Source organism: Pelobates fuscus, chromosome 2 (assembly GCF_036172605.1).
Source record: "Pelobates fuscus isolate aPelFus1 chromosome 2, aPelFus1.pri, whole genome shotgun sequence".
NCBI lineage: Eukaryota > Metazoa > Chordata > Amphibia > Anura > Pelobatidae > Pelobates > Pelobates fuscus.
The window spans coordinates 65795872-65807008 of record NC_086318.1 but is presented as its reverse complement, the minus strand read 5'-3'; the positions used below and the strand labels follow the sequence as shown (position 1 = coordinate 65807008).

Here is an 11137-nt window from a genome sequence, read left to right as displayed (position 1 = left end):
GGAGGGGAAAGGGCAATCCATGCTCCAGCTTGTTCCAGGACTAGAGCTCCCAGGACTGTGTGTTGTCCAGTCCCTGGTAGTGGATAGAGCTAGTCTCCTAGCCTGCTTCAGGATGAGGGGCTCCAGGACTCCAGTCAAGCCACGGCGTCTTGGTGGGTCAGAGGCGCTGAGGTTTTTCTCTTGCTCCAGCTAGGAAGCAGCCCTTGGCGGAGGTACCCAGTCGGGTTACAGGGAGCTCCGTTACACCACTTACCATCTTTTTTACTACTTGAGCTAATTTGCAATGAAATCTATTCCAATTATCATTTTGAATACAAAGTTAATGTTTATTAGAACATATCTTGGTTAAAACTGACCTGCTCTTTGTCTACTGTACATAAACCTAATGACAACCATGACTTGTCATGGGACCGACTTCAGCAGCATCCACTGTAATTTTAGTGTCTACTTTGGAATACAGAATTTCGTAAGAGCTGCTTTCAGACACCTATTTTATTGGTTAAGGTGCAGTATTCTACACTATGGGTCACGATAACAGTATAAGAATTGGTAAAGCTGTGGTGTATTATCATCTTGAACAACTGAGATAAAGAAATTTAAAAGTAATTAATTTGAGGTGGATATTTAATTTCATCAAGAGAGAAAAGAATTAATCAATTACATTTTTTTTCCCCTTTCTGGTTACTTTTGGGAAATCGAAAATGATTATTTGTGTTGGGTACAGCATTACAAATCTGGAGTATTTGGGTCTGGGTGCCTATAGTGTTCATTAAAAGAGAAATGTCCAGTTAATACAATTAGATTACAATTAATGTTTCTAAAACGGCAGTACTTGCTCTAGTAGGCTGCTTATTTCTGATCTCTGGATTTTATTTATCTATTTTTAACCCCAATCCCGGCCTGCAGAAAGTAGAGGGAGATGTTAGTCTAACAGAGTTATTCACTAGAGTGAGAATTCTACAGGAATTTCAAATTTAATGTCAAAACAAACAAACTGCAAATATTCTCTAAAGTACGCTTTCACATCAGCTACTCTGGCCTTAAATTTGAAATTCACTTTGAATTCTCACTTGTGAATAACCCTGCAAGATGTGAGCGTGATGTTAACAAATTTGAATTGGACTGATCTTGGATGGCAAAGAAGGAACTAAAATTCCTCCTTGGTGTTAACGCAAGTAAAACTGGTGACATGATAATTATACCTGTTCATTGACAACCTAATGATAGAGGAAATAAAGATTAATTTATTATGCATGGGAAACCGAGTGGTCTGGTGTGAGAGATGATTCAGAAGTATAGACAGTATAGACTTCTTCCAGAACATGTTTTAATGGCAAGTGTTGATTATTATTTTGGGTTCATACAAGGACACACTCCTACATTCATTTGAAAGTTTAGTGGAGCCATGAGGAACATGAATTTCAACCCAGCCAAGAGATATACAGAGACAAATTCGATTCAGGACAGAGTCTAACAGTCACCAGTGGAGGATCCCGCGACCCTTCATAGTGGGATGCTGAACTCTTGCGCATGTGCAAGAGTAAAGCAGTCATGTCAACTCCTAGTGCTTTAGCTGAAGAGAAACAGACCAAGAAAGGGGTGGTGGTACCTGCGAGGGACAGGTTCATGTAAGTAAACCTCACCTTGGCTCTCCCTTTTCAATTAATATATCTTGTACTAACTTTTTTTTTTCTCCTCTCTCTTTCTGGTCATTGTACATCTTGGAGAGACAGTCTGTTTTCTCTTTTTTTTTTTCTACCCTTATTAGACTTGTGTGCTATCTGTTTTTATGTTGCTTTAACCTCTGTTTCACAACTACGTTTTGATTCATGTGTTGCTTTGTTCAGAAATGCTTGAGACTTGATAACAAGAGGATCTCCTAAATAAAAGCTCGACATTCCAAAATTCTGTAAGTCTAATCAAAAGTATTAGAAGATACTACTGGTAATTTATCACTCCACCTCTCCATCAATGCACTACTCCATCTAATATTTTTACTATGTGTATATATATATATATATATATATATATATAACACCCACCTATTGACCATGACCCTGACACTTGATTCCATCTTATGTACAATGTTCCTGGACTTTAACTATTTGTTATACTTGGATTCATGACCTTACTACCTGACCTTGCATTGTGTTTTCCAGTCCTGTGTTGCCACCTAGACCTTGATCTTGGATTAGTTTCTGGATAATGCCTTTTAGAGTATTCCCCATGAGACATGAGACATGATACATAAACATTCAATAGACCTTGAGAGTTTTACAAAGGACAGAGTGTATAGGATGTAAATTAAGTTTCCCTAGTTGAGTTGGAGAAGGGATGAGCAACCGTAAGAACCACAAATGCTGCTGCAGAATATTAACTCAGTCCTATATTAATTGATAGAGTCTTTTACAGCAACATGTTTTTTGATTTAATATGAAATATTCTTCTATTGGAATTTTCCAAGTTCACATTCAGATTAGGTGGATAAGAAAGCATCACATTGACATTCTACTCTACCACAGACAAGTAAGAAGGGTTTTGGTATAGGTAATGGTATGTGTGATCTAATCAAAATAGACATCATGATGATGCAAAAGAGCACAAAAGCTAAGAAACAGATACATATAATGACATGGTGTAATGGATATAAGAATGAGGACTGTTTTGGTGATGAAAACTAATGACAGAGTATAAAATAAGTAACAGGATGGAAATGTCAATTAAAGGGACACTCCAGGCACCCAGACCACTTCTGTCTCCCCCTCCGGATGACGTGGGGATGGGGAGGAGCGTGGGCGGACCAAGAAGCAGTGGCGAGGGACATCGTCGCTGCCTCTGGTAAGTCACTGAAGGGGTTTTGACCCCTTCAGCAACCAGGGATGGGTGGTGGGAGGGAGAGGGGACCTGCAGTGCCAGGAAAATGGATTGTTTTCCTGGCACTGGAGTGTCCCTTTAAGCAGTGTAGTGTAGGGTAACGGTTCTAACACCAATCTTGAAGAAGTAGCAATTGTCTGCATTTACCGTTACTGCTTTGTGCATAAAATGATGGCGTTAAAGAATAAAGTGGTATATGGAATGATAAATGAAAAAAAAAAGTAGTGTAAAGAATCTGAGAAAGGCCATTTGTATATGAGAAGCAATAGAGAATATGTAATATAAAATAAACTGGAAAGTTGGTGTTGAACAGTAATGTAGAGAGGTATAACAGTTAAATAAACAAAAAAAAGCTCAATTTATTGTATTAGAATTAAATAAAAAAAACTCAATTTAATGTATATATACCAAACACTTTATTATGTATACCGTATTTACACTTATTTACATATTGCACATGTTGGAATGTTTTTTTTACATGTAATGTACAAGAAAACTAATGGCACTATCCTGAATATAACTGTTTTATAAACCTGTATTTTCATTACACTTATTCACAAATGTCGCTACCATGTATAACTGTATGCAGCACTCTTTTCTCCGCATAAAATTGCATTGTCTCGAACAGACAATGAACAAGGCAATTATCATGCAAACATTGAATTAGACTCAATGAGAAATCTGTGATTCTTATATCGAAGTCAGATTTAAAAAAAAATCATTTTAACGAAACATTGCTATTGTTGCATAAGCCAGTGTTGCAAAGCAGAACCTAGTATACCTTTTAGATACACAAAAAGGAACTTAAATATTACAAATAAATTGCAACAAATCCTTAGATAGGTCCCACATTTATGTAGTTTGGCAACATAATGGATCAAACCTGAAGTGTTGTAATAAGTGGTAGTACTTACATTGCACTTGCACGCAACATCCATTTGCATTTAAAGCAGACACCATATAAAACGTATGTGAGTGGAATTATGGAATATAGTATTCTGTCAATATGTAAAAATAAATCTTTTTTTTTGTTCACAATGGAATATGCTAGAAACATATTAAACTTTTCCCTGTTTGTTTCCAAGGCACTTTTCATTAGTTCTTGGGTATTTTGTTCATTGTCTTTGCTGTGTTCAGACCTGTAAAAATAAATATAAAAAAACAACTGAGTGTGTATTCAGAAACTTAGGTCACGAGGCTGAAAAAGGCCAACAGCGAACACATAGGGAGACGTCACAAAGTCACGTATCGGTTAGCCTATTGTACTGACGTTGTCTGTTTTTGTCTTACTTTTTAGACTTTTGTAAATACATTTTATTGTTCCTTTTTGCTAAATTGGTGTACATTTCCATTTCTTCCCTTCAATCATTTCATAATCATGATAAAATTCAATTTTTACAGACGTCATTCTCTCTGATGCTAACAGTATACGTATTAATGATGGCGAATCATTGGATTAGGTTTGGTTAATACAGACATTTCTAAAGGGATATTATTTTTGATGCAATGTGAGATAGGATTTGAGCAAACAAGTCCCGAGGGGCTGTTTATGTGGATATTATTGTTCAAATATTATAACATTTAAATTATATGTTACATATTAAAATAAGTTCAATATGTAAGTAAAATATATGAGGTTGCTTGTTATAATGCAATTTTAAGACAGAATGATAAACGAACTAGTCTAAACACTATCCTGAGAGGCTGCTCAATGCTTTCTGGCAATCAGAATACATCTGGATTTCAAATCATGGTCACTGGCAATCAGAATATTAACACCACCACCTTATTCTGTAAAATGCTTCATTTGAAGATGTACAAACTAAATACGACACGTTTTATGATTATACAGGGAGTTCAACATTTACAAACCGCACTAGCCATTGGTGATTGAAATTCAGTAATGGCAAGTGTACCTTACCCCACATGGTCTTGTACAGGAGTATGTTGTTGATATAACCTTTATACTGTATGCTTGTTTGAGCCGGGTCTTCATTTACCTATTGTTCCTGTATCATTTTGTAATTGTCTCATTTATAGTGAAATATCCCCCTTTTATAATATTGTAAAGTGCTGCCGAATACGTTCTTGCTACATAACTAATAATAATAATATAACTAAAAAAGTGTACTTTCATTTTTTGACTTCCTGAGCCTTTGATGCTTTTCTATTGGAATAGCAGAGAAAATTACAAATATGGAGTATGCAAGTCATATGGGGGCCAGTGGTCACATTGCAGTAGGAGGTTTGCAGCCCAGACCTTGGAATTCTGAGCCCAGCTATACATAATTTCTATGTCAGTTAATTTGACCCTCTGCTTCTTTCCCTGAATATTTAAAAAAAAATAATAAACATCATTGAGACATTGCCAGCATTCCTTCATTCATCCTTTTTTGCAGACTCTGTCCTTACAGAGCTAGATGGTGGTGGTTTTAACACAAACAAGTATACATGATCCTATAATGTTCCTTTCATCTAAATATTATGTAAACATTTTGCAGTACACTGATAGGATACTTTTCCCACCGTTTGGGTCACAGATCAAGTTAAAAGAAGTAGTCAACAGTAGTTAAAAATCTGTATTAATATTTTGATATAGTATATATTTCTTAAATATATTATATACAAATATGCAGCTCCTCCTTTTCGCTGCCTACCGGTCAATTCTCACTTGATCTGTGAATAAGTTCAGCTTTGATAATCACATCTTTTTTTTCCATCAATCATCTCTTTTTTGGTGCAATGGATGACACACCAAATCACAAAACAAACGAACATGCTCATTCATTTCTTCTGGTATACGTCCATATGGCGCTTCTGAGTTATGGAATGTGGACGGTCAGCTGATTGTCCTAAATTTAGGTGAATTGCAATTCGGTCAAAAACAAATGCACAAGTCTAAAATATTTACAGGGTTTTTCCACTAAAGTGAGAATTCAAAGTGCATTTCAAAGTTAAGGCCAAAGTAGCCAAATGGAAGAATATCTGGCTTAAAGGAGGTTTCCAATTTGGCTACTTTTATCTTGAATTTAAAATTCCCTTTGAATTCTCACTTTAGTAAATAACCCTGACAAATTGTTGTAAGTGCCCCATTACATTACATTAAAACCAGTAGCTACAATAGCCCCTTTCCTACATTGCGTCATGTGCTTAGTTTTGTTTCTGACTGCCTGACCCTCTTAGGTTAAGCCCGGAACACTCACACAATTCATGACCTGTTGTTAGATAGATGTCAATTTGCTGACCCATCTCTCTTATTACTAGGATGCCTGACACTGACTTTTTGTACTCAATATTATTTACAAAAATAGATTGTTCATCTTATGTGTTGTCTTACTATTACACTGTATGGCTGTAAACTATCTAATCAAAAATTAAATTATACTATCCACTATTTTTGCACCATGTAATAACAGCCTGCAATGCCTTGTACATTAAAAATTACAGGTCTTGGTAACTGCATTTGTAAAAAAAAAAAAAAAAAAAAAAAAAAAACAAGGTAAACACTTTCCCTACAAATCCCTACAGAGTATGTGTCATTTGACCAACTGTGTGTATCTATTTTAGTAGCACTAACTGTATGTTACAAAAATGGTATTTAGGGGTATGCTATATTGAAAATTATATTTGCAATATTGTAAGTTAAGGTACACAGTATAGTCTGTAATTTTATTTTATCTCCTATCCTAAGTGCAATGTAGTAATTCTCAAATACAAGCTGAAATGTACGTAAAATGCAAGGTATGCCAATCTTTTTTCAATTTCGAATAATGGAATTTAATCTAGATAAATGCAAAGTTATGAACGTTGGGGTGGAGAATGCACAAAGAACTTACATCTTAAATGGCATTGAGTTAGAGAAAACACATAAGAAAGATTTAGTAATCGTTATAGACAACAAACTAGGTAACAATATCTAGTGTCAATCAGGAGTTACTGAGGTCAATAAGGTAATGTCATATATACAAAGGGGCATTAACCCATTAAGAACGGCCGGCATACTATGCCATCCTTGGGGACCCATCCTAAACGCTGGCGGGCGGCATAGTACATCTACGCTGTCCTTCCCACTTACCTGATCGCTGGCGGTACGACTCCGACGATCGCAGTGGGGGGACTTACCTGGCATCTGGCCAGGGAGTCCCCCTGCGGCTCATCCAGCCCTCCCAGGCCATGTGATCGCGATGACGTCGCGACCACATGAACGGAATAGATATCCACAGCAGTGCCTGCAGGGGGCCTGCCTGGAATGACAGGCTGTCCGCCTAGTGCCTTTTAGAAAGTTTAATAAAGTTTTAAACAGTTAGTAATTAAAAAATATATACTGTGTATATATATATATATATATATGTACACATATATATACATATACACAATGTCTCTAAGTTTATTTTAATATTATATATTATATTATATTTTTTTTTTATAATTTTGATGTAGTGGTTATAGTGTACTAAGTAGACTAAGTAACTTATCTGGGGTCTGCCCATCATCTGCTACCACCTTCATTACAGTAGGAAGCTCAGCCACTGAGTTAAGCACAGTGGTGCAAAGCATCGCTCACTTGCCCGAGAAGTTAGTTCACTGGAAGGCACCAGGCGCGATCCAGGTAAGTTATCAAAGCATTCTGAAATGGTTTGACAACTTAATGTAATATGGCAACATGGCACTATAATCACTACAGGGGGTTTCAGTGGCTACAGTGCTGGGAGTGTTCCGTTTATTATTATCATGTAATGTACAGGAGGAGAAGACTTGCCATGTAAACATAAATTTGAATATGTTGCCTGCTAACTAAAGTCAGAAATCCTATGTTATTTAAGAAATACGGAAGAAAAAACAAAGTTACTCTGAGCCAATATTTGAAAGGCAAATAATACTTTATTGCATGCCAATCCATCAAATTGATCAATACTGTCAACTTTACATTTTATTCAGAGTTTAATCCTGATTTGAACATCTGCTCATTAAAATATACACCAGTTTGGCAAAATATGTATTAGAGCTGCTGAGTTCATATTCAATATGTAGTGCTTTTGCTATATGTTTTGATACTGGCACAGTCTAGCAGTATCAATAAAACATGCATTTTAATTGTGTAGTATATTGTTTACATGTGTGTTTATTTTTAAATGGGATTCAAAGCTATGTAATGAAATTTGGGTCGAACATTTCCAAATGTTTCTCTTTGTTCAGACTTTTGAAAGCCTGGCAACTTTTGAGAACAAGCTAAATTTGGATAGGGGTATCATGTTTTGATTTTTAATTTAATTTTATTGATAGAGAACAAGGCTATATACAACACAGGACACATTTCTCAAGTTGTAACAAACACAATTCTGTGCCACATGGGTTTATACACTAAACAGAAAATTATAGTAAATTGAAAACTGAATTTAACTATTTAAGCTTGAAATAGCCAAGCCGTGATTAGCGATGTGTAGTTAGAGGATTTTTTTCAAAGCAGCACTTTTTGCCTGGCTTTTGTAATTTGGTTTTAAATTCACGACAATTCACTGTTTAGTGAATATTCCACAAAGCGCAAACTTTGCACCGATTATTGTAACTACTGCCTGGTTTGCACGATGATTAACAAATTTGTTCCATAATTGCCAAATGTTTGCATTAATAAATATAGTATAATCACAGTACTTGAGAACGACCTGCTTGAAAAACCTGATTACTAATGAAAACTATTGCATTAATTCAAGGGACACTATAGTCACCTGAACAACTTTAGCTTAATGAAGCAGTTTTGGTGTATAGAACATGCCCCTGCAGCCTCTCTGCTCAATCCTCTGCCATTTAGGAGTTAAATCCCTTTGTTTATGAACCTTAGTCACACCTCCCTGCATGTGACTTGCACAGCCATCCATAAACACTTCCTGTAAAGAGAGCCCTATTTAGGCTTTCTTTATTGCAAGTTCTGTTTAATTAAGATTTTCTCATCCCCTGCTATGTTAATAGCTTGCAAGAGCCTCCTGTATGTGATTAAAGTTCAATTTAGAGATTGAGATACAATTATTTAAGGTAAATTACATCTGTTTGAAAGTGAAACCAGTTTTTTTTGTTCATGCAGGCTCTGTCAATCATAGCCAGGGGAGGTGTGGCTAGGGCTGCATAAACAGAAACAAAGTGATTTAACTCCTAAATGACAGTGAATTGAGCAGTGAAATTGCAGGGGAATGATCTGTACACTAAAACTGCTTTATTTAGCTCAAGTAATTTAGGTGACTATAGTGTTCCTTTAACTTCTATCTAATGCAGTTTCTCAATCGGTAAGATAAATGTGATACAGGAAATCTGTGTTATCAGCAGAACTGATTAGCATGTTGATTTTGTCACTGACATGCACACTCATTTGCAAGGGTGACTAAATAGTGCAGTAACCTAGATTGACCCACCTGCACTAAGGCAGGAACATAGTTTACCCTCCCCTTTCTACCATGTGTATACCCAGGCTGTCGAAGTCAAAATTATTTAATTAATTGTTTTTCTCCCCAAACCCTCCAAAATGGCTAAATTTCCTTGAAAACCTTACACACACCATTAACTGACAGTGAAACCATTCTTTATGCGTTACGGAAGATGTTAGATGTTTGTACTTCTCGGCCTTGCTATTTCTCACATATTAGTCATACTTTGAAATAATTGCAATTTTTAATAAACAGTCCATGTAATCGGCAAATTTTTGTTTGGCCAACCTTCTTCCATGAAAAATAAAGCACTGCCTCTGAATATTTTTTTTGTGAAACCGTACACCCTCATAAAATACTAACAGGTTTATTCACCAAATTCCAAAATGTTACCAACTGGTATCTGACGAGCAAGATTAAGGCTAAATTTCAAGATATGGAGAGATCCTCGAACTTCATTATAAAAACAGCGTTGGTTAACTTAAATATTTTAGCCTTACTTTTGCCATTATGATTTCAATTCATAACTACGTTACGTATCATTACGGCCAATTCACCACTACAGCTCACTAGTAGATGCTTTTCTCCCCACTTATTCCGGTTTGCCCAAACTTTTCTTCTGGATTCTATTCGGTGAATGATATTCGTACAAGCTGAAGTACAACACGGAAATTCTTTTTTTTTATCTTTAGACGAAGCGGTTAGGAGAAAACTAATTTTTCCGCAGTACAGAAGTCTAGTTCTTGCGTTTTGCAATTTCTACGTTTACCTGGTGTCACAGTGTCAGATCTGGCTTCGCACTAATATAGAGTCAAGTACTGAAACTATCTAACATGCAATATCAGCATGCAATGTTTGCAGATCGTTAATGCTGTGCAAATCTAATGCTTCTCTAAGATAAGTTTTGGATTCAATTTTCCTCCATCAAAAGAAACGTTAGATTGGTGGATCACTTCTCTATAAGTATTTGATTGGACACATTTCACCAATCTTGATGTACTCAACAGAGGAGTATCAGCTGCACTGAGGAGGTTACTGCAATGCTGCAAAAAGGTACGTTTAATAGTGTTTTAAAGTTAATGTTTAAATATATATTTTAATTGTTTTCCTTTAAGTTTCTCTTCTTCATCATAGATGAAATGTGGTGCCAAAGACACTTTCCCAAATAGTCCACTCCACTCTAGTGACCATTAGATGTAAGCCCACGTACCACGTCGAGGCCATTGCTGTCACCCAGAACTAGTGGGGGTTTGACTATTTTTGTGTATTTGTATTTGCTTTTGTATCACACAGCTATGTTACAGTGCTGCCACCCATCCCATGTGTTCACTATTAAAGAGACACTCCAGTGCCAGGAAAACACATAGTTTTCCTGGTACTGCAGGTCCCCTCTCCCTCCCACCACCCATCCCATTTTGCTGAAGGGGTGAAAACAAATTGCCTAGACCTTCACAATGAGCTCAAGGTTCATATTTAGGCCTGATCTAGGTGTATATCTGACATAGTGCATTGGCTCTTTGGTAGTAGTGGAAAAAGCTATTGATTAATGTAAATTCCAGTATATCAAACAAAAAGAAATAATAATCTCATGTAGGGAGTAAACGATTCAAAATAAAATGATGTTGGCTAATTACATTGTCTGCATAAAAACCACACAGGAATTAACTCTGAATGGGAAATGGGTCATGCGTTCATTTAAGGTTTTTTTTTTTTTATATATATGTTATTTTTTGAATTCACAACAATTCTAACTTTAGTAAATATCCCTGTCAGTGTTTTAGTGAGCGTGGTGAAACTTACATTCCACAGCAAATAGAGTGAAAAGAACACGCTATCTCTGGCACTCT

General features: G+C 36.1%; 1 protein-coding gene across 1 annotated transcript in view; it reads right to left on the bottom strand.

The window, feature by feature from the left end:
• Nucleotides 1-3266: 3266 nt before the first annotated feature.
• Nucleotides 3267-11137, bottom strand: part of ALKAL2 (ALK and LTK ligand 2) — a 43822-nt gene continuing 35951 nt past the window's right edge. Inside the window, exon 6 of the mRNA XM_063440891.1 lies at nt 3267-4013. The gene's annotated coding sequence lies outside the window, so the exon portion shown is untranslated. The remainder of the gene's footprint in view (nt 4014-11137) is intronic.